Source organism: Bos grunniens, chromosome 15 (assembly GCF_055505025.1).
Source record: "Bos grunniens cultivar Pamir isolate PY7600 chromosome 15, Bosgru_T2T1.0, whole genome shotgun sequence".
NCBI classification, from domain to species: Eukaryota; Metazoa; Chordata; class Mammalia; order Artiodactyla; family Bovidae; genus Bos; species Bos grunniens.
This window is the reverse complement of record NC_141179.1, coordinates 71910234-71935116: the sequence shown is the minus strand read 5'-3', so window position 1 is coordinate 71935116 and position 24883 is coordinate 71910234. Positions and strand designations below refer to the sequence as shown.

The following is a 24883-nucleotide window of genomic DNA, read 5'->3' as shown; positions in this document are numbered from 1 at the left end:
CTCATAATATTATAAATTGCTTGAGAGCAGAGACTGGATTTCTGCTCATCTCTGGCCTCGCTAAATAACCAGGAAATGATTTCTGGGAGTTGATGTAATTGATTTTATTTATTATTCTGGGAGGTGATTCGGTGGTAAAGTAATAGAAGAAAGAGGGCATCTGTGTTAAAATGGGAACTTTTGTCCTGTGAAGGAGAAAACAATAAACCAAGCAGAGCAACTAGTCATGCGGCAGGTTAATTTCCCTCCATAGAAAACTGTATAATTCAAATTTCAATTCCTATATAACACTCTAAAGCATCAGAAGAAAATATTAATTAGGAAAAAAGTATCCTGGGCCAAACCTGGAGGTATTTCCAATCACTTTGGAAAACTAAAGCATGCTTCTCCTTCTATATTATTTTATATATATATATATATATATATACCTTGTTATTATTCATCTTGATTTTATTTTCATAGCATTATAGACTCTTTGCACCTGAAAGCATCTTTATAACAACTAACAAAACTCCTTCACTTATATAATATTTGAATCCCCCTATATCATCCTTTCAGAGAAGGCAGTGGCACCCCACTGCAGTACTCTTGCCTGGAAAATCCCATGGATGGAGGAGCCTGGTAGGCTGCAGTCCATGCGGTTGCAAAGAGTCAGACACAACTGAGCAACTTCCCTTTCATTTTTCACTTTCATGCATTGGAGAAGGAAATGGCAACCCACTCCAGTGTTCTTGCCTGGAGAATCCTAGGAACAGGGGAGCCTGGTGGGCTGCCATCTATGGGGTCGCACAGAGTCGGGCACGACTGAAGTGACTTAGCAGCAGCAGCAGCAGCAACCTAAATCCAGCTGTGATTTCTTGCTAGATATAAATATCTTTATGACAGAGATTCTGTCTCTTTAATCATCCATATTATCTCTGGCACCTAGTACAGTGAGAGATGTAGGGAAAACATATGATAAATATCCACAAAATCAATAAATACGTGTATATCAAATCAGAGGTTTCAGGAGGGTTATGAAAGAATGGGATGGATGCTTAGACTTAGGCTCAGAGAATGGTTCCAGGGTTCACCGTTAATACCTTTACTTTTGCTTTGGCCACCCACACACATATAATGCAAGTTTCAAGAGTGCCTGCCTCTAACCTAAATTCTAAAACACCCATGCAAGTAGGCAAAAGTAAATTTTTATTCATGGTATGTATTTGCGGTCTTTCCATCTACAATTGTTGCTGCTGTTGTTCAATCATTCAGTCGTGTCCAGCTCTTTGTAACCCCATGGACTGTAGCACACCAGGCTTCCCTGTCCTTCACTATCTCCCAGATTTTGCTCAAACTCATGTTTTAAGTTTTGAATTTGCTCAAACTCCATTGAGTCAGTGATGCCATCCAACCATCTCATCTTCTGTCACTCCCCTTCTCTTCTTGCCCTCAATGTTTCCCAGCATTAGAGTCTTTTCCAATGAGTTGGCTCTTCTCAACATGTGACCAAAGCATTGGTGCTTCAGTTTCAACAACAGTCTTTACAATGAATATTCAGGGTTGGTTTCCTTTAGGACTGATTGGTTTGATTTCCTTGCTGTCCAAGGGACTCTCGAGAGTTCTCCAGCACCAGATTTCAAAAGCATCAATTCTTTGGTGCTCAGGCTTCTTTAAAGTCCAACTCTCACATCTTTACATGGCTACTGGCAAAAACATATCTTTGACTATAAGGACGTTTGTCAGCAAGATGATGTCTCTGATATTTAATATGCTATCTAGATATGCCATAGCTTTTCTTCCAAGGAGCAAACATCTTTTAATTTCATGGCTACAATCACAGTCCATAATGATTTTGGAGCCTAGAAAATAAAATTAGTCATTGTATCCCCATCTATTTGCCAAGAAATGATGGGATGGGATGCCATGATCTTAGTTTTTTGAATTTGAGTTTTAAGCCAGCTTTTTCACTCTGCTCTTTCACCTTCGTCAAGTGGCTCTTTAGTTCCTCTTCACTTTCTGCCATTAACATGGTATCATCTGCATATCTGAGGTTGTTGATATTTCTCCCAGCAATCTTGATTCCAGCTTGTGAGTCGTCTAGCCTGGCATTTCTCATGATGTACTCTGCATATAAGTCAAATACGTAATGACTCATTGGACAATCTCTTGGTCCTGTGCCCACAATGGCTGGCTGGGGTGGACAGGGAGACAATTGAGAAGGATGAACTTATGGTAATGAGGTAAGAGACCAGTTAGATCCTGAAGCAAGGCCTAGACTAAAACACTTTAAATATGTGCTGATGGCACATGAAAACTCTAGTAGTGAACATAGGAAGCCTTCCCTTTGGGAGGTTACCTACACTGACTATTTTCGTAAAAGAACCAAATCCTCAATTCCCATGTGCTTCCCTCACACTTGAGAGCAGGTGACTTCGTTTTTCGATATGTTTCCATGATATCTCATGCCTCTCTTTCTACAGCCATCATCATGTTTGTGACTATATTTTTAATCTCTGCATTCCTTCTTCTGAATCGTATACTCCCCAGGACAAGAACCATGCTGATTTGTGTGCTGCCAGATCCCTAGTGCATAGCACAGCGCCTGGCGTGTAGCAGATAACTGCTTGTTTTCTGGGATTAAATTTAACTGACTCATGTTGTTGATTCCAAAAAGCAGGTTTCTTCTCCCAGATGAATCAATCAGTTGAAAAGACAAGTTGCTTTCCAAATTACAATAAAGAAACATCAGTTCTGGATTCACTTTTCTGTAGCTGTTCAGTCTTGTTCAAGGTATTGTTTTATCCTGCTGTTTTTTTACCCATCTTGACAGGTACAGAAAGTCACCTTGAATCATGCACTTCATAGCTCTAGTAAGGCATTTAGTTCAACTCCTCCATTTATATATTAATTAAAACAATAACTGGTAAAAAAAAATAGAGGCTCAAAATATATTTTAGAAAGTAAATATTAAAACAAGAGGCATTCAGCAAATTCACTTTAATTGATAATTTGACGCAGATGGTTGGTTATAGGGCTTCCCTGGTGGCTCAGCTAGTACAGAATCTGCCTGCAGTTCAGGAGACCTTTGTTTGATCCCTGGGTCAGGAAGATTGCCTGGAGAAGGGAATGGCAACCCACTCCAGCATTCTTGCCTGGAGAATTCCATGGACAGCAGAGCCTGGTGGGCTACAGTCCATGGTGGCACAGAGTTGGGCACGACTGAGCAACCAACACTTTTAAGTTAAAGCTGTAAGCTACTCAGCCTTTGAACTGGAAATGACACAGTTTCTGTGTCATATTGTCATCAGCAACTGTAGCATTTTAAGCTAGTGTTGAATTTTGGAAAATTGTTGCATTTAACGATTTTCCACCAATACAAACTATTTAGCTGTTTAAAAAACCTCTTACTTATTTGCTAAGGAATCAGTTCAAAAAAAAAATGTTGAGTACTCCCTTCTCTGAATGTCTTTTGTCTGATAGGGGGCCAGTTTTCTACTCTCTGTTCAGTTTTCTACCCTTTCTCCCTTGTTGTTTAACTTGCCCAGTGAATGTTTATCAATGCAAATTAAATTTCTTTCTCTGCAGAGAATTGCTGTATTGTTCACCTCAAAAATATAGGAAAAATAGAGTCTGTCATACAGAGTGAAGTAAGTCAGAAAGAGAAAAACCAATATATTAACTCATATGTTTGGAATCTAGACAAAAAATGGCCCAGATGAACCTGTTTGCAGGGCAGGAATAGAGACACAGACCTGGAGCATGGCCTTGTGGGCACAGTCAGGAAGGGAGGGCGAGATGAACTGAGAGAGGAGCATTGACAGATACATACTACCAGGTATCAAATAGATAGCAAATGGGACCCTGCTGTGTAGGTTGGGGAGCTCTTCTCTGTGCTCTGAGATGACCTGGAAGGGTGGGATGGCAAGGATGGCAGGGAGGCTTAGGAGGGAGGGCATGTGTGTATACTTATAACTGATTGCCCGTTGCTGTACAGCAGAAACTAACACAACAGTGGAAAGCAATTATACTCCAATTAAAAAATAAAAATATGGGAAATAGCTAGCCTTCCTTTCTACTGCAGCCAATAGTCTGTATGAGGGAATGAGTAACCAGAGGGTGAATGATGATAGGAATTTCAAACCAAACAAGGTTCTAAAAATATACAGGAAAAGATTTGATTCAGACCTATGATTTGAAACTGTATTAGCAACTCATACTTTGTATCACACGTTTTTGTCTGATGACTATTCTGGTCTTAACTAATGAATAGTTCCAGTCACACTAATACATGACTCAGTGAACAGTGCAAACGCCTTACCATGACAATTAAGTTCTGCAGTTCCCTAACACTCGCATTGCTAAAGTATTTCCCATTAGAGGAGACAAGTAGAGATTATTGTGCTAAAACTATTTTAGTTTAAAAAAAAATCCTTAAGTATTGTTTTGAGCTCAAATAATTAAGACGGCAAAGACTTTTAACATTGTAAATGGGAAAAACTTGAAAAGAGATATAATTCCTTTTAAAATCACCTCATCATGGGCCTGAGTTGAGTAACTCAATAATTTCCAGTCTAGACCTTCTTAAGGTGGAATAAAAGATACCTTACCTGCCTCCTGAGAAACCTGTATGCAGGTTGAGAAGCAACAGTTAGAACAGGACATGCAACAATGGACTGGTTCCAAATTGGGAAAGGAGTACATCAAGGCTGTACATTGTCACCCTGATTATTTATATGGAGTACATCATGTGAAATGCCAGGCTGGATGAAGCACCAGCTGGAATTAAGATTGCCGGGAGAAATACGAATAACCTTAGATATGCAGATGACACCAACCACCCTTATGGCAGAAAGCAAAAAGGAACTAAAGAACCTCTTAATGAAAGTGAAACAGGAGAGTGAAAAAGCTGTTTAAAACTCAACATTCAAAAAATGAAGATCATGGCATCTGGTCCCGTCACTTCATGCCAAATAGATGGGGAAACAAGGGAAACAGTGACAGACTTTATTTTCTTGGGCTCCCAAATCACTGAAGATGGTGACTGCAGCCATGAAATTAAAAGACAGTTGCTCTTTGGAAGAAAACCTATGACCAACCTAGACATCACATTAGAAAGCAGAGACGTTACTTTGCCAACAAAGGTCTGTCTAGTCAAAGCTACGGTTTTTCCAGTAGTCATATATGAATATGAGAGCTGGACAATAAAAAGGACTGAGAGCTGAAGAATTGATGATTTTGACTCTGGTGTTGGAGAAGACTCTTGAGAGTCCCTTGGATAGCAAGGAGACCCAACCAGTCCATCCTAAAGGCAATCAACCCTGAATATTCATTGAAATGAATGATGTTGAAGCTGAAGCTCCAATACTTTGGCCACAAGTTGAATAGAGCTGACTCATTCGAAAAGACCCTCATGCTAGAAAGATTGAGGGCAAGAGGAGAAGGGGATGACAGAGGATTAGAAGGTTGAATGGCATTACCAACTCAATGGTAGAGAAGGAAATGGCAACCCACTCCAGTATTCCTGCCTGGGAAATCTGATGGACAGAGGAGCCTGGTGGGCTATAGCCCATGAGGTCACAAAGACTCGGACACGACTGAGTGACAGAATACCAGCACACACCAACTCAATGGACATGAGTTTGAGCAAACTCAAGGAAATAGTGAAGGCAATGTGAGCCTGGCCTGCTGCAGTCCATTGCATCACAAAGAGTCTTACAGGACTGAGCAACTGAACAACAGTTGAGTATAGTTCATTCAATTTCCATTTATTATTTTTTTATAGTGTTATGATATCACCAGGTATGGCTTTAGACTCCAGGTATAGCTTAGCTGCATCTTCTGTTTCAGGATTTCACAAGGATGCAAGCAAAGCTGTCAGCCAGGTCTGGAGTTCCATCTGGCTTTGCCTGGAGAAGAATTGTCTTAAGCCCACATGGTTAGTAACAGCCTATAGGGCTGAGGGTCTCTGTTTCTCGCTGTCAGGAAGAGGCTACCCTCAGTTCCTTGCCACATGGATGCTTCACCATGGCTACCTGTTCTATCAAAGTCACCAAGGGGAAGCACGTACTCTTCTGTAACAGAATCAAGTGACTGGCATCCCTTCACCTTTGCTATAATATGTTGACTAGGAGCAGACCCCATAACCCCTTACTCCAGGCTATGAGTAACAGGAAGCAGGGATAATTGATAGTCATTTTACAGTTTCTGCCATACTTGTCCATGAAATGAGAATCAGTGTCTGTTTCCTGGTTGATGGCTTTGAACCAATAGAACTGAGAAACATCCTGTTTAATTTTCAGAAGCACACATTTTCAATTCGAAATGTGTGTTTTTAGTGGTTTCTAGAATTAGATTTTATGGATTGGTGCAATTTGGTTGAAAGAGACAAATAAAAACAAAAATGAGGAATTGATACAGCATCCACAATTTTATGTCACCAAAAATGTGTAAAGAAAAAGCAAAAAGCCAATATAATTATAATTTTTAAACATAGAATGATTAAACACCAAAAAGGGCAAACAGTTCAGAATATGGAATATTCCTTTTTATGAAATGACCACACTTTTATTTTAAAATTCTAGATTTCTGTTTTTATTTCTTTACCACAGATCCACAAAAAGTTAGTCACCACCCTTCGCCAGTTCTCAGATTGGCATTTGGAAACTATTGCAGCATAGAAATGAGATTCTTTTTTAATAATTTAAGATGTATAACATCCTTAACTCCTAAAGAAGTTAACTGGATTTACAACTTAAATATGGAGCAAAATGAAACTTTTAAATATGAAAGGGAACAGAGACCATTAAAGGAAGCAGATGGAATAGACAATACCAGATGCCAAAAAGAAATGAACAGAAAGTAGGGCACCAAATTTGGCTCCAAGGTCTTTGGCCATCAGGTTTCCTTATGTAGATGACATGTTTGGATAAGAGACGTGTGATTCCAACTGAGGAGAGATTATTTTTTCCCTTGAACTTGAACTCCATTAGAATTCAGCCCATGAATTCTTCTGTTGAGGACTCTTATCTTTCTTGGGGTTTTCTAGTTTGCTAGAATTTTGAGCAATGTCTTTTTTTTTTTTTTAATGTGGACCATTTTTTTTTTAATTTATTGAATTTCTTACAATATTGCCCCTGTTTTATGTTTTGTGTGTTTTTTTTTTTTTTTTCTTTTTACTGTGAGGCATATGAGGTCTTAGATCCCTGATCAGAGATGGAAATCACACCCACTTCATTGGAAAGTAAAGCCCTAACCACTGGGCATCCAGGAAGTCCCTGAGTAATGTCTTTTAAACAGAGTTGTTAATATTTACAGAGGGAGTAATATTTATTCAGACTTCTCGATTATCTTTGTATATATCCCCTGAATCATTATATCCATTATATCATTCACAGTGGGTAGGATGTCTACAAACAAGATAGGGTGTGTAGGTACTTAGATACAATGTTTTATCCCAGGAATATGTGGTTCTGGTTATTTTACCTAATACAAAGCAGAACCTAGAGGATTTAATAAAAGGTGTTAGAAAGATTGAGTGGTCTGGGTTATTATAATTTGCTCTGTTGCTATGAAATCTGATAATTTTTTTGGAAAAAAAAACTTTTTTAGGTAAAATTAACATATGATCATCTTTTAAGGTGAACTCAGTCTTCTTTGCTTGCTCTTAATGATTATATTGGTTTCTAGGGCATTCTGTATGCTATTGGCCAAAGGCGAATAAAGAAGAGAAAGATTCTGTAGTGGAGAGATCAGTGGTTTAGAGTAAAAAAGGACAAGATGAAATTCAATCAAGGGGCCTAGGCAAGCAAGAGAAATAACTAGAAAAGCTCTCCTGTGAGAAAAGCAGAGAAAGAATCAGAATTGTAGCATCACAAAAAAGAATTGTCACATTCACCTGAAAAGGAAAAACAGAATGAAACTCAATCTCTGTAAAGAGCATAGTTTGGATAGCTGTTGCAGGGATCAGTTAAAAAAAAAACAAAAAACAAAAAACAGGACATTAGAATATAATTGATTTTTTTCTCCTGCTCTGAGACTCTTGGAGGGGCTGAATTCTGATATGCCTTGGTAAACTGAATTCTTCATGATAGGAATAATTGACTTGTATAAAAGCCAAGGGTATAAAAGACTTGGTGTCAATTCACTGTTCACGTTTTTGCAGTTCATATGTGGAAAGAAGTACAAGTAAGGAATGGAAGATGATGTAGGTTAGTAAAATCATCAGCATTTATCTGTTAGCTGTCCCAAGAAAACTTTATGAAGCAGAACGAAAGAGAGCTTTTGGAACCAAAAGTGAAAGTCGCTCAGTCATATCTGACTCTTTGCGACCCCATGGACTGTAGCCTACCACTCTCCTCCATCCATGGGATTTTCCAGGCGAAAATACTGGAGTGGGTTGCCATTTCCTTCTCCAGAGGATCTTCCTGACTCAAGGATCAAAAGTGGGTCTCCCGCATTGTAGGCAGATGTTTACCATCTGAGCCACCAGCAAAGTTTGGAACCAAAGACATGGATTTTTATCAAGAACTCATTAAATCATGGTGTTAAGCTTCAGGATACAAAATATTTTGTTAGAGTTGGAGATTTTTCTTTTTTTTAATGATAAAGAAAGAGTTTTAGTGATTCCAACTCTTTCAGCTTGAGAAACTCTAGAACATAAATTTATTATGAAATCCCAGGGCGTGTCTAGTGTTGACAGTCAAAAGATCACATCCAGGGAGACACTGTCTTTGAGTAAATACAGCCTTAATTTAGTCTGGAGGTAGTTCTTCATTTGTAGGCCTCTCACACTAACCAGGGAGTCTCTGATTTGTTTTAAGACTCACCAGTTATTAATAGCTGCTACACTTGGCATTGTTTAAATATTTACATGCCATTGACCTCACTACAACTGTTCAAGAAATATAATGGTGTATCCAATTTACCGATAAGTATACTTAAGCTGAGAAGTGTTAAATAAATCTTTCATGGTCACAGAGCTATAGAGAGCTAAACTTGTGATTCAAATTTAGTTCTGATTGATTGTAAATACAGCATTCTTCCCCTCTGTGCTATAATGCCTCCCAGAATGCCTCCTTGATATTAACTGCTAATCCTAGTGCGTTTGGAGTTATTACCATAGGAGATGGTGGAAATGAACCTATGGATTACCATTTAATTCCCAATCAGTGGAGTTTTCTTCCATATCCCATCTATGAGTTGATCATACTTTAACGGATCATTGGTAAATTCTGTCTTATTCATTAAACAAGTTTATTGACTTTCAACTTTCATAGTTGAAAGACATTGTCTTTTAGACCAGAAAGACAAAGTCCGTGCTTTAGAATCTTCATAGTCTTTATGCCTGTGATACCACTTAAAGCCACTTAAGTATTATGTCAATGCCCAGGATAGGGTATTTTTCCATTTTAGTAAATGACACAGAAATTCTGTTACTTCTAAATACAAAATTCATTTTAAATCTGTATGTGCATTCTAAGTCATTTCAGTTACATCCAACTCTTTGTGACCCTATTGACTGAAGCTCTCCAGGCTCCTCTGTCCATGGGATTTTTCAGGCAAGGTTACTGGAGTGGGTTGCCATTTCCTCTTCCAGTAAATCTATACATGTCTTCCTAATTTCACTTCCACTTGCTCTCATTGTTTCTCATCTGAATTAATATAATAACATCCTGTTAGCCGTACTCTCTGATTCTGTCTTTGCTTCTATTCAGTCCACTTCTTACACAGCCACATACTGATTTAGCTGAGTTAACTTTCCAAAGCTTAAATTTGCTCAGGTTATGTCACTACTTCAATCCCTTCAGTGGATCCTCATTGCTCTTAGCATAAAAACGTATTCTTTACAATGACTCACCAAGCCCTGCATAATCTAGCACCTAACTCTTGAAATGCTACAGATTAGTCTCCCCATTCACAATGCTTGTCACTATCCCTTCTTTTTTCTTAAACAGTAATATATTTATGAGGTGAAGTACCTTGTTTTGAATATCCCAAGAGAAAAATAAACAAAGGGAATAAACTAACAATTCAAAACTGGAAATATACAAAATAGAAAACCAGGGAGATGGTTTTTTTTTTTTCCCCCCCCAGAATACTTTTTTTTTATTGGAATATAATTGCTTTACAATGATGACTTAGTTTCTGCTATACAATTAAGTAAGTCAGCTATATGTATACATAGATCCCCTCCTTCTTGAACCTCTCTTCCACTTCCCCATCCCATCCCTCCAACAAGTCAAGCTCATTCATGTTTTCAGGGCTTTAGACTTATTTTCTCTCCCAAGGGCGCTCCTTTCCCAGCAGGTTCCTTGCTCTCAGTACCAGGTTCACTGCAGCATCCACGGCAGCTAGTACAACATCTGTCAGAAGAAACTCACTCAATATGTACAGTGTAACGGAATGACTCAGATGGTAAAGAATCTGCCTGCAATGTGGGAGACCTGAGTTCGATCTCTGGGTTGGGAAGATTCCCTGGAGGAGGGCAATGGCCACCCCCTTCGGTATTCTTGCCTGGAGAATCCCCATGGACAGAGGAGCCTGGCGGGCTACAGTCCATGGGGTCTCAAAGAGTCAGACACGACTGAGTGACTAAGCACCACAGCAATGGAATAGAAGTTCAAGATTTTAACTCCTCAACAATAAATGTATACTCATCACAAAATGAAACCATCAAGATTTCTGAATGAATGAAAGTGTACGAAGTCTCCAGATAACATATTAACCATTATACAAGGAACACTAGAAATTTTCAAGGTGAAAAAAAAAATAAATAGAAAAGGGATCAAGACTAAACTGAATGTCTTAGCTCAATATTTCCTCTGTTACAGATTTCCAGTGCACTTGGCTGTTATTCAATTTGTTATTTAATTTGCAAATGTATTCACCTACCCATGCACCTATCTTTTCTTGAATACATTTGTTTTTAGTATCTACATCTTAAAAAGAAAAAGTTAAAACAAAGTATTCTGCTGCCAAGGATTTTAGCATAATGTAGAAAAGATATGACAGGGGCAAAAAGTCAAGTACAAAATTGAGAGAGTTTGAGAAAACTGTGGAAGAGATTCGTTCATAAAATGCTTTAGGAGACAAAGAAGAGAAAAAACTCCCAGGAGGACCTGATGGTTAGCTTTATAACTTGATCTCAAAGGACAAAGAACTCCGAAAGTATGAATAGATCTATCCGAAGCGGAGAAACACCAGGTATACAAGAAAGGAAGTCTGGGCACAGTTGGTGTTTCTGGAACACAAAGGTTCAAGTTGAATAGTGAAAAATATAAACAGATGAGACTTGGGTTCGATTATACCTCACAGTCCTGGTAATCATAATAAATTAGATTTTTAACTCTCTGATTAATATGGCGTCATCAGTATCTTTTGAGCAAAGAATAGGGTTACCAAGGCTTTACTTAAAGGTGATAAACCTGAGTAATCTTTCTTAATTAAAAAACATTTTTATTATTTTTCATTAAAACATAATTAACATGCTTTAATAGTTACCACTTTAATACATACAGATTGCTGGGCTTTAGTACATTCACAGCCTTCACTACTATATAATTTCAGAGCATATCCTCATCCCAAAGAAACTCCACAGCCTTTAAGTAGCCATTCCCCAATCCTCCTCTCTCCCCAGCCCCTAATCCACTTTCCATCTCTATGAACTTGCCTACTCTGGACATTTCACATAAGTGGAAGCAAAGAATTTGTGACCTTTCATGACTGGTTTCTTTCACTTAGTGTAATTTTTCAGTTTATCCATTATGTGTTGCATACGATAGCTTCATTTTTTTAATGCCCAATATCCATTGTATAGATCAATTACATTTAATTATTTATTGCTCAGTTAAGAGACATTTGGATTTTTTTTCCTACTTTTTGGCTATTATATACAGCTATGAACATTCATGTCCAGTTTTGTGTGAACATATGCTTTCAGTGATCTTAGGCAAATACCTAAGACTATGCTGAAGTCATCATATAGAAACAGGATGTAGCCTCACCCAAAATTTGGTTTGCATGTCAAGACTGCTGTTGCTACACAAAGCAAGAGGGTATGGAAAATTTTTATAATGAGGCTTTCTGGGAAGAGCAAGGCAGGCCTCCTAATCCAGCCCAAAAATTGCTAAAGGGGGAAGGAAAAGGAGACTGGCTTGAGTTTTTACTTTGTGGTTAGAGAATAGAGCTGGGGTGATGATCCCACACAAGGGAAGGAGACTCAGTGGTTTAAATCACCCAACAATGCCAAAAGAGGGAATAATTGGGCTTTTGTATTAGTTTGGTCAAAGAAAGAGGGTGGTGAGACTTAAAAGCTCTTAACAGTCAAACATAAAAAAATGAAGTTAGATCCTATTACAGAGGAGAGTTGCTGGATGGTTTGCTGCTTCTGTGTTTAGCTTTTTGAGAAGATGTCAAACTGTTTTCCATAGTGGCTGCACCATTCTACATTACCACCAGCAATGTAGGGAAATTACAACTTTTCCATATCCTTATCGCCATTATCATCATCATCATTATTATCATCATATTATAATAATACTAGGGTATTAAGTGATATCTCATTGTGGTTTTGATTTGAATTTTTCTAATAACCAATAAGGTTGAGCATCTTTATATGTATTATTTGCCTTTGATGTCTCTTCTTTGGAGAAACATCTATTTAAAGCCTTTGTCAATTTTTAAAATTGGGTTTTCTTTTTATTATTGAGGGCTGAAGTTCTTTATGTATTGTGAATACAAGACCCTTGTCAAATATATGGTTTACAGACATTTTCTCCTATTTTGTGAATTGCCTTTTCACTTTCTTTGTGGTATCCTTAGGTACAAAAACATTTTAAATTTTGGTGAAGTCCTATTTATTTATTTTTCTTGTGGTTGTTTTTGCCTTTTGGTGTCATAGCCAAAAAGCTATTGCCTAATTTAAGATGACTTAAGAGTTTTATTTACAGTATCAGTTCTTATAGTTTGGTCTGTTACTCATGTTATTTATTGTATATGGTTTGATTTAGGGGGTCCAAATTCATTATTTTTCATGTAGATATCCAAAACCTGAGTAATCTTGATATCCAGAAGGATTATATTCTCAATTTGCAAATATCATTGTTCTTATGGTAGTCATGTAAATAATAGACAATGATCACTCCCTTAAGACTTGTCAAATGGAACTAATTTGTAAAGAGTATTATTCTGTTTGCTTTTATAACCAACAACTGTCACATTTTTGACTTCTTAGGCTTCCCTGGTAGCTCAGATAGTAAAGAATCTGCCTGCAGCCCAGGTTCAATCCCTGGGTCAGGAAGATCCCCTGGAGAAGGGAAAGGCAACCCACTCCAGCATTCGTGCCTGGAGAATTCCATGGACAGACCATGGAGTCGCAAAGAAGCAGACATGGCTGAGTGACTATCACTTCACTTCACTTAGCTCTCTCTAAAGTACAGAAATAAGGGAGGGTAAACAGCTTTGTTTTCTAAACCACTTGTCACAGTAAACCTAAGTTTGCCATTTCATGAGACTTACGATCAAAGCAGTGACCAGCAGAGAAAAGCAAGCAACACCGATGTGAAGATGCTCAGTGTTGGCTAGTCTCATTCCAAAACAACTGAATCACTGATGCACAGTCCCTCTGCCTCAAGATGTGCACAATTAAAATTTTTGTTTTAGCACAATTAGACATAACTTTAAGTCAGGGAGGGCTTCCCTGTTAGCTCAGTTGGTAAAGAATCTACCTGCAATGTGAGAGACCTGGCTTCGATCCCTGGGTTGGGAAGATCCCCTGGAGAAGGGAAAGGCTACCTGTTCCAGTATCCTGGCCTGGAGAATTCCATGGATGGTATAGTCCACGGGATCGCAAAGAGTCGGACATGACAGAGCGAGTTTCACTTTCACCTTAAGTCAGGGATCTACAGAATTGCTCTGAAATACTCCAGACAATGACTGTTCTGTCCCCAATTGCCATCACATTTTAATCGAGAGTAATTTCTTTAATCTTCTCTTTGCCCTAGAGTCAGACAGTGTGATGTGTCTAGAGCTCGCCACATAGCACATGTACGGTCGTTGAGCAAGTGTTCTCTTTTCATACTCCCTCTGGGGCCCAAGAATTAGAGTCAGAAAGGCATACTCAGTGGTCCCTCCACTTATTAGCTGTGTGATTTAGGTTACTGAGTCTTACCAAGTCTGTGTCCTTGTCTATTAAAAAGAAAAAAAGAAAAAAGGCAATGAATCTTTCCTTGCGCAGTGAAAGAGGAAAGGAAATGAGCCGTGGTTGAGAAGCACCTAACCCAATACCTGGCACTCAAAACACAAAGGCACATGTCACAATCATGTCTTTATAAAGATAATACACAATTCTTACTTTATAAGCATTTCCAAGAACAAAAATCAACCATTAAAGCCCTTTGAAACAATGATGTTAACCAACAATATAGTCAGTTCATATGTTCTTGTGGATAAAACAGGCCTAGCTTCTCTGCTCTTTTCCTTCTGATTAGCTCTCTGGTCTTTAGATTTTAGGAGTCAGGATGAAAATAAAAGGCACAACATAGTTCTGTAAATTTTGTGATCGTTACTTCCTTACAGTAGACACAATGGCCATGAACTGAGAACGGTGCTGTGACTTTTGTACATACTTAAAATTTACCATGTGGAAATTTCTATTTTTTCCTGGAGTGGAAGACACCGACAAGGTGCGCTTTGATTCACCCTCAGGCTTCCCTGGTGGTTCAGTGGTAAAGAATCCATCTGCCAATGCAGCAGACACAGGATCTATCCCTGGATCAGAAAGATCCCCTGGAGAAGGAAATGGCAACCTACTCCAGTATTCTTGCCTGGGAAATCCATTGGACACAGGACCGTGGCTGGCTACAGTCCATGGGGTCGCAAAAGAATTGGACACAACTCAGCAAGTAAATGACTACTACCATAAATGTTTCACTTCTCTCATGGAGTTAGGAAAGTCATTTCCAGATATAAATCAGCCTCCTACAATAGCTGGGCCATATTTGCATTACAGAGATATTACTAATCCCATCTGGACAAGGACTCCTTGGGCTCCTCACATCACTGAGATGTGTTGCTGTTCCCACCAAAGCTGTGTGAACTCACGATTGGCCTTCTCTCACCTGTTTGCTGCTGCGGCTGCTGCTGCTAAGTCGCTTCAGTCGTGTCCAACTCTGTGTGACCCCATAGATGGCAGCCCACCAGGCTCTGCCGTTCCTGGGATTCTCCAGGCAAGAACAACTGGAGTGGGTTGCCATCTCCCTCTCCAATGCATGAAAGTGAAAAGTGAAAGTGAAGTCACTCAGTCATGTCTGACTCTTCACGATCCCATGAACTGCAGCCTACCAGGCTCCTCCATCTATGGGATTTTCCAGGCAAGAGTATTGGAGTGGGGTGCCATTGCCTTCTCCATCTCATCTGTTTAAGGGAGCACATATCTATTTGAAGTCTGCAGGAGCTCCCAGAAAAGTAAGGGCATTTGGTCATGGCATATTAAAGGCATCAACATCAACCCATCCTTCTATCTTCATGGTCTGGATTATTCTAACCCTTCAGCAGCAAATACTGGGTAGTGATTATATTTCTACTAACTTGCTTTCAAATGCCAGGAGGGTATAAATATTCCATGGGAGTGAGACAGCCTGGAGAAATGTGAGAAGAAAGGAAAAGGAAAGAGTGGGTCTCTTCCGATATCAACCATTAACTACGCTGCCTAGGTGTGCCATTTAAATATTTTGCCTCAGTTTCCCCACTGACAAAATTCAGGAAATCACGCAAAAAACCCATCGGTCTCTTCCGTTTTTAAATTCTGTATGTAAGTCATTAAGGAGACATATCCTTTGTCTTAGCATAAAACTTACGAGATTAAATGACATCAGTGTATAGTCTTGGCCAGTAAATAGCAAACAATGGAAAAAAATCAGTGATGAGTAATGATTTTCCAGAAATGCTTGGTGAAATGGATGACAGGAAGCATCTAACTACAGCTAAAGAAAAATGGATGTTAATGAGCTATAAAGAGGGCTCAAGTTTACATATTCAAGGGAGAAGCACCATAGACTTCAGGTGAAATGCCCTGATAACTTTTATGGCTGAACTACAGTGAAAATATTCCAGAAGAGACTTGGATTAATACAGCTACACTCAACCACACTGAATACTATACATTTTAGAGACAATGCTAATGTCTTTTAGCTCATGGATAAATTAGTTTCCACTGGGGAGATTTAATACAGTTTTCTATACCAGTGTATCCTGTGATTGCATTCTAAGCAACTTGTTTGAAATTGGTAAATATTTACTTTATTCTCTGAACTTCTGAAATCTATAGTAACACCATTTAACACTTTTTTATATCTGAACTTGGACTGCATATATATATATATGGATGGATTGCCATCACTTTCATTTGTAAGTTCCTTTATGGTAGTTAACAAATTTGATTCTGTTCTCACCAGGTCCTAGACCCAGTCTGGTCAAAAGGATATCATCAAAAGAAAAAAAAAAAAACAACAACCAACCCACAACCTGTTACTGATTATCTTTCACTGTTTTGGAGTCAAGAAGACTGTCAAGATAAACAATGGATATTTGGGAAAAGGCTATTTTGAATACACTGGTATCCTGGATTCTCCCTCCCATGCTAAACCATTGTCCAGATGACTGATGGCTTCTTTGGCAAAATTAGTATCCTACATTCAAAGATTCACACTGTTTACTTATGCATTACTTCTTCCACCAGTGTGACATGGAGCAAAGTTTTTCTTCAATTTTTTCTCTTGTTACGAGAATGTATATACTCCCTCTTGCACTTATACAGAACCCTACCAATAACCTTATTAGTCATATTGTCTAGCTAAAATTTTCCTGGGGCCATGTGACACTCATACTTTAGCTTGTAAATCTCACCCACAGGAAAGATGACAGTTTTTAAATTATCAAATGTTGGAGTCTTCTTTCTCCTCCTCCATATTGTGTGTATGTGATAACGAGGATGGGAGCTTGCATATGTGTTGTGTGATTTTGAAATGTCATTGACCTGTCATTTCAAGGTTTTCATTCATCAAACAGGAACTATAAATCCTTATCTATCATTCTTGGTGGTTGTGAGGTTCAGGTGAGAAATGTGCTAAGGTGCAATAGAAATAGTGTAACACTGAACACTGCTGACTAATAATACAGACTATTTATTATTCATGATTATTTAGTATCCTTCTGATTTCACCTCTTTTTTGTCATAGTGATAATAAATGTTAAAGGTGAGAGTGTAGCATCAGACAGCAGTGGGTACAATAGTTCATTTTGTCACTAACTGCACAAGCTTGCATAATTTAATTTCCCTGAGCCTCAGTTTCCTCATCTGTAAAATGGCTATGAGAATGGCATAAGAATGACTATGTATCCTGGATATTTAACTGAGATAATGCATGTAAATGACTTAGCCTGACACAGAGTGACGACTGAAATATTAAACATTATTATCGACCTAGAAAGTAAGTGGAAAGAATAACCCTTGATACAGACTTTCTTACACAGCAAGTTTGAAGAATAGGAATGACATTTAACATCTTCAGTGAATAAAATCCCCTTGTCACATCCAACGTCTAGAGAAGACAGGAAAGAGCTGCTTATAATTCAATAATGTTGTCTTTTTACACATGCTCCTGGTTTGGTCTAAGGCTATAAAGTTCAAGAACCAAGAGGATTTGAGTTTCTCTTCCTAGGACTTGCCTGTTTGGGGTCCAAGTAAATCAGGTTCTCCCACATCCATTTCAGGCTTGCTGAAACTTACGAGGGAACAATTCAACCCTTTCAAATCAAATGCTCTGGGTTACATTCCTCCCTTTATATTTCTTCCCTTGCCAAAAGGTTCTACTCTATATCATCTTTTGGGGGTTAGATGAGGCTTGCATGAGACAAAGAAACAGACAAAAGCAGGTGGTTCATTGGAATGCAAAGGTGCAAACCAGGGACTCCTTTTATCTGGTAATTGTCTCCCAGCTCACAATTACCATCCATGCCAATTAGAGTAAGATGAATGTCTTTCCATGTGGTAAGATCTGAAAGACAGCTGCTTGTTTACTACTGGTCGTTTGTGTCCGTGATTTGTCTGTGTTTTTTCATCTAGTATTTCACCCAGGGTGGAAACATTTAACCAAAAAAAGAAGGTATCCCTGGCTGACACAAATTAACATGCAAAATATGGGTCAGCATGCAACTCGATTATTCTGTTGCCCATTAGCAAACTGGAGATTTCATTACAGTACAGCTCCCTGAAGATCTAAGAGAAAAATGATGTGGGTGAACCACAGAGAAATATTAGAGAAAAGGTGATGAAGAAGGGAGCTTTAGGGAGGTGGAGAGAGCAGAGTTGTGGCAAGGAAATGTGCATTAGACAGTGAATTATGCTTCAGTTTTAATCTTTCCACCTACACTCCTTCTGGTCTCTCCATGTGGCTCATTTTTGCTCTGACTTTTAAGTTAAATAACTTAAAAGCATAAATTGGAAAAAAATTTTGTTTTGCAGAGAAACATAGTTAGATGCTTGTAAAGGAGCTCAGAGGTCAGATTTGGGTGAATGCTCATGATATTAGCTAACAAGCCTTTAAGTAAACCCTTGCTCTTTAGGCACCACACCTGATTTCAATTTCCCTGGCGTGTTTTTGCCTCTGTTTACAAGCATTGTAACTGCAATTCAAGATCTGGGTATTTCAGAAATCCAACATATCTGCTATTATGTGACAAAGTTTATCATCATGGAGCAAGTAGCCTGGCCCAATGTATCAAGGAGACATTCAAGACACAAAAAGGTTGACAAATAAACTCCTACAATTGTAAACCTTCTTAGTTGGAATTGGATAACAGTGCCCTTTCTTTCCTTTTTTCCCTTTAATTTAGGGATCTGTGCTAGAGAATTGAGGTACATAAGTTCTTGTCCACGTATTTTGATTTAGGAAGTTTATCTTTAACACACTACAGTTGTAGAAGAACAACAATTTAGACCCATACACATTCCAGAAGCATACATATGTGTGAGTGTATTATATGCATGACTATATTTGTGAGTATATACATATATATATATATATATATATATATTTGTGAGCATATATGAATTCTGAATGTGTATATGTGCCAGTGTGTGAGAATGTGTGTAAACACATTCAAGTACTGTATATGTGAATTGTGTGGACTTGTGTGTATGTGTATGAGTGTGTGGTTGTGGATGACGATTCCACCACTACTGACTGACTGCTCTCAGCTTGTAAGGGTCATGCAACATAATGTATGTGATAAAGTTATACGGACTCTACAGTGCTATACAAGTCGATTTCATTATAACTCTTTGCTATCCCATGGGCCATAATCTGCTAGGCTCCTCTGGCCATGGGATTCTCCAGGCAAGAATACTGGAGTGGGTTGCCATTTCCTACTCCATTCATTATTATAGATACCTACATAAAATACACCATTTTGACCCTTTAAGAAAGCTTTCCTGATGGCTCAGGAGGTAAAGAATCTGCCTGCAAAGCAGGAGATGCAGGTTCAATCCCTGGATAGGAAAGGTATCCTGGAAGAGGAAACGGAAACCCATTCCAGTATTCTTGCCTGAAAAATCCCGTGAACAGGGGAGCCTGGCTACAGTCCATAGTGTCTCAAAGAGTTGTACGTGACTGAGTGACTAAGTAGGCACAGTGCTTTAAGAATGGAACAGTTCTGCAAGTCAGGCATCATAGTGTCTGAATATCTTTATGTTGACTTAAAAAAATTACACAATGTGAGAATTTTGAGTTAAGTTTTATTGGGGGCAGAATGAGAACTGCAGACTGGGAGACAGCACATCAGATAGCACCTCAGATAAAGGAACTGCTCCACAGAGGCAGGGTAGAGGTCATTATGGATGTGATTTTCCTGAAGGGGGAGTACATGTAATCAAGCACATATTTTTTGCAGAAGCTTTTTTCTAGTCACAAAGAGCAGTCATCACCATGAAGGATTTTAGTGTTTTTCTAGATAGGAGGATATATAAGAATTGGGCTCATAAAATCAACACCTGAAAATATCTAACTCTCTAAAGTTCTGTTCCGCGTTTCCCCCCTATCACAGAGTACCTCATTTCTGCTCTCCACCCTGAATGCCTTTCAGAGGGTGTTGAAAATCAGTAGCTGCAACAGCACCTGATTTAATCGTTATAGAGGTAAATGGCAAGTGCCCATGGCTAGTGCCAATTTGTAATTGACATCTATATGTGGCCAGAAAATCTGGTTTAAAACATTATGAGATAGATACATAGATATTATATCTATATCTATATCTATAATATACATATGTATTACGAGCTTTCCTTTCCCAGTAATTCTGAAAAGGCATCTCTAATACCATTAGAAACAAGCTCCTTTGCCTACTCTTTATCACCCCACCCCCTGACTTGGCACCAATAACTGTACCTATTCTTGCTAGGAATTTCCCATTAATATTTTGCAGTTTTGGAGCAAGATACTCCACTCTGCAGAAAACTGAAATGAGAGTGTTGCTTCTGCACATATGACAGTGTTTCAAATAGGGTGGTTCTTATTTCTGAAAACCTCTTCAATGTACTATTCCAGGAAAGCATATCCATTTTGGAAGTGACCTCTTGGATTCTTTAAAAGATAAACTAAGACATATTAAACCTTATAAGGGTCTATTTGAGCAAAATCAATTTGAATCAGACAGCATCTAGTCTAGTGGATAGAAAGGAACTCTGAGGAACTGTACAAAAAGAAAGACTTTTATAGACAGAATGGAGAAGCAACAAGAAAATCACCCTCGACAACAAAACTGTTTGGCTACAAAGTATCCTTTAGGAGACAGCAAGGGTGTATAGATGGGTTTCCCTGATGGCCCAGCATTAAAGAATCTGCCTGCAGTGCAGGAAACGTGGGAGACTTGGATTCCATCTTTGGGTAGGGAAGATCCTCTGGGTCAGGAAGGATCCCCTGGTGTCAACTTACTCCAGTGTTCTTGCCTGGGGAATCCCATGGACAGAGGAGCCTGGTGAGCTACAGACCATGGAAACGTAGAAGAGTTGGACACGACTGAGTGACTGAACACACACAGGGTCTGTCAGGCAGATGGCCTAAGTAATATTGATCAGGTGATTCTTGATTGACTGATTTCAGATTCCATTTCTGGAAAAACTGAAACTAATTTTTTAAGTCTTAGTTTGGTGATGTGGGGTTTTGCATAAGCACCTGCATTTGGGCCCATTGTCTTTTTTTAGCAATTCTAAAATTCCTTTTATTGGCAATCTTTTTAGTGGGATTAAAAACTTCCTCTAGTTTCAGTGTACCTTTATAACCCAGGTGGTGTTAAGTAAATCTTCAGAGAACACAGAAAAAGTTGTTCTGGGGTGTATGTAACTCACTCTAAAAAAACGAAAATAAAATGAGCCAATAAACAATATTTTAAACAAGGAAGAGGATCCAGCTTGCAAGATTACATCTAGATTCAAGGACTGTTAAATACCAAAGAAAGTCCTTGTATATTTAATCAGATAGTCAATATTAAACCCTTTGATTTTCTAAAATGTCACAGTTTGTATAAATTGGAGACATTTATTTCAGATTCAGGTTGGGAAGTCTTTTATCATGAGTCTGAAGACTTTCTCTGTATTCCCTTGTCATGGCTGAAGTGTGGAGACTGAGGGGTCTGATCAGAGATCATCATCCAAAGGAAATTAGAGTTTCAGCTGAGAATCGATATTGAGAGAGTGCCATTCAGTCTGAAGTACAATGTGAATTAAGTCAGTGTTCCTCTGAATCTTTGATTACTTCTTAGCTACATGGAAAGTCCCTGTTAAAATGGAGGTGTGTATATGTGTGTTTATATACCTGTATGCATAATGTAAGATATTCAAGGTTTAAAAGATCTGAGATCTCAAGACTCTACATATAGTGGATATTTAGTAGGTATTTTCTTATTGAGCGACTCATTTCTCAGTCTAGATTTTTTTTGAGATATACATTCTTTTGAAAACTTGATGAAACCATTCCTAAGAAAAAGTCACACATGAATGTATACACACTTACATAAAATGCCCAGGGAATTAAAGATCAGCTAGACTTGTGGGTGCACAAAGATTACTGAGCCTCCAAATACACCTCCACAAACCAGTTTATTTTTCCACAAGCAGAAACTGAGGCCAAGAAATCAGGTAAGTAAAGGACTCCGGGTATAAAATAATAGGGAATGGTGAGGTCTATGTCAAACTGATAACACTGAGTCCTTCTACAGGAATCTGTTTATTTCACCCCAACCAATTGTTAACAGAGGGAAAAGAGGCCCAGAGCCATCAGGTTTCCTGGTATGTCAAGAGAAGTCTAAACAAATATCTGCTTAAATGTAAAATTTAATTTAAATTAGTGACAACTAAAACCAATTATTTAAAAAATATTGAACTGGGCAAAAGAACTATCCTGTTTCTGGTTATAATTCAGCAGTTTATCTTTCTTTCAAATACTGTGTTTCATATATGTTCAGATTGTCCCATTCACATTACAAATATTCATTATGCTTTGCTATATTCAAAACCCTGGGCCAACCTCTGTTAAAAGGACAAAGATGAATACAAGACTGTTTGATATCCTTGAGCTTAATACAGGGTATTCTCCTGATGTAGAATAGGCAGAAAGGTCATGCAGACATTTATGGAAAGAACACTTAGTGATACAGGGTGGGGTGGAAGGAAGCAATGTTCTGGGTCCTCCGAGGGGTTCAGACTTTCTATCATATGGACTCATATGACCTGATACATCAGGGTTATACCTCTTTGAGGTCCATAAGTATTCTTTCTATGTCTAGTCTGCTTTAGATATTATTGATTTTGTTGTAGGATTGGGGAGGGGTACGGGCTCCTGGGGATATGTGAAGCTCCACAGGGAGAGACCTGGCAGCAAAAAAGGGAATTGTATTCAATTCCCATTCTTTCCTTTCATTGTTCCTTAGTGCAAAGGCCCCATAGTACTTGCAAATAGAGATTCCCTTCCAGCCGGAGTTTTCACAATAACAGTAGTTACATATAGGAATCATTCTACAAATACAAATACCCAATTTACTCCTTTTTTAAAATTGGCAGGGTATGTTTAAATTCAACTCTGTAATGCCTGTCCTAAACATTATAATGAAAATAAGAATTTGTGAATGGGATTTCTTTGTGCAAAATGAATGTTCATACACAGGTGTGTGTGTGTGTGTGAGAGAGAGAGAGAGAGAGAATGTGAACATGAGTGAATGAACATTTATTTCCTTGTTTTCCAGAACCTATAAACTTGAATTTACATAAGGCCCCTACAGACAATCTGAATGTTCACATGGCCAATGGTTGACTTAATACTCTATATTATCTCTTCTTTTTGATTCTGTCTTATTAGAACAAACCACCTCTCATTTTGTAGAGTCCACAATAGTGGCCTATTTGGAAACAGGCAGCAAGAAAGCTTCCTCCTGAAATTGGAAGGACTGAGGGACACAAAGAGAAACACGACTAAGGAAATACCTTACCTAGAGATTTTAGAACCTGGTGGGAAATTAGATTGGAGATGTAAATGAGGTTAGGGAAATTAAGGGGATTAACTGGTTTACAGGGATTTATAGAAAAATAAAGAGAAGATCACTGAAACCCTTTGGGGGCTCCTTCCCGGCAACAGAATTAAAGCTAGTTTTGTTTTAGATGTCTGTGTGTGTGTGTTTGTATGTATAAATATGTATCTGTGTGTATGTGTGTATCTCTTCTGATTTGTAAGCATTGGACCAGTAATTGCAAAAGAATTGTAATTACTGAGTGCCACCTATGCTCCAAGAATGTGCCACCTATGCCCAGAGACTGACACCTGAGTAAGCTCACCTGCCTGATTATAGTGGAGACATTTGCATTGTTGTTAATGGTGATGGCTTGGAGTCCATGGAGAAAGGGGATTTACCAACTTCCCTTTTGTTGTTCCCACCTGCAAAGAGGGAGACCTGGGTTCGATCCCTGGATTGGGAAGATGCCCTAAAGAAGGGAAAGGCTACTCACTCCAATATTCTGGCCTGGAGAATCCCATGGACCATAGAGTCCATAGGGTCACAAAGAGTCAGACATGACTGAGCAACTTTCACTTTCAAACTTTTTAGGTTTTCTAACAATCTGCAATACAGACAACCCTATTAGAAGTCACCATTTTTCATACTGTTCATCTTTGGTGGTGGCCAGACATATTTTTCAGAGCTGTCTATTCTTAGAGTGCCTGATGAGCTATGGAATGAGGTTTGTGACATTGTACAGGAGACAGGGATCAAGATCATCCCCATGGAAAAGAAATGCAAAAAAGCAAAATGGCTGTCTGGGGAAGCCTTACAAATAGCTGTGAAAAGAAGAGAAGTGAAAAGCAAAGGAGAAGAGGAAAGATATAAACATCTGAGTGCAGAGTTCCAAAGAATAGCCAGAAGAGAAAAGAAAGCCTTCTTCAGCGACCAATACAAAGAAATAGAGGAAAACAACAGAATGGGAAAGACTAGAGATCTCTTCAAGAAAATCGGAGATACCAATGGAACATTTCATGCAAGGATGGGCTGGATAAAGGACAGAAATGGTATGGACCTAACAGAAGCAGAAGATATTAAGAAGAGGTAGCAAGAATACACAGAAGAACTATACAAAAAAGATCTTCACGACCCAGATAATCACGATGGTGTGATCACTGACCTAGAGCCAGACATCCTGGAATGTGAAGTCAAGTGGGCCTTAGAAAGCATCACTGTGAACAAAGCTAGTGGAGGTGATAGAATTCCAGTTGAGCTATTCCAAATCCTGAAAGATGATGCTGTGAAAGTGCTGCACTCAATATGCCAGCACATTTGGAAAACTCAGCAGTGGCCACAGGACTGG

The 24883-nt window shown here is 38.6% G+C and overlaps 1 protein-coding gene across 5 annotated transcripts in view; it reads left to right on the top strand.

Moving 5' to 3' along the window:
* Positions 1 to 24883, top strand: part of LRRC4C (leucine rich repeat containing 4C) — a 1485185-nt gene that overhangs the window by 499075 nt on the left and 961227 nt on the right. The window contains exon 3 of one of the 5 annotated variants that reach the window (XR_015141675.1): positions 16434 to 16913. The exons of the other annotated variants lie outside the window; for them this stretch is intronic. The gene's annotated coding sequence lies outside the window, so the exon portion shown is untranslated. Of the gene's footprint in view, positions 1 to 16433; positions 16914 to 24883 lie in introns of those variants that run through there. 5 annotated transcript variants of the gene reach the window in all.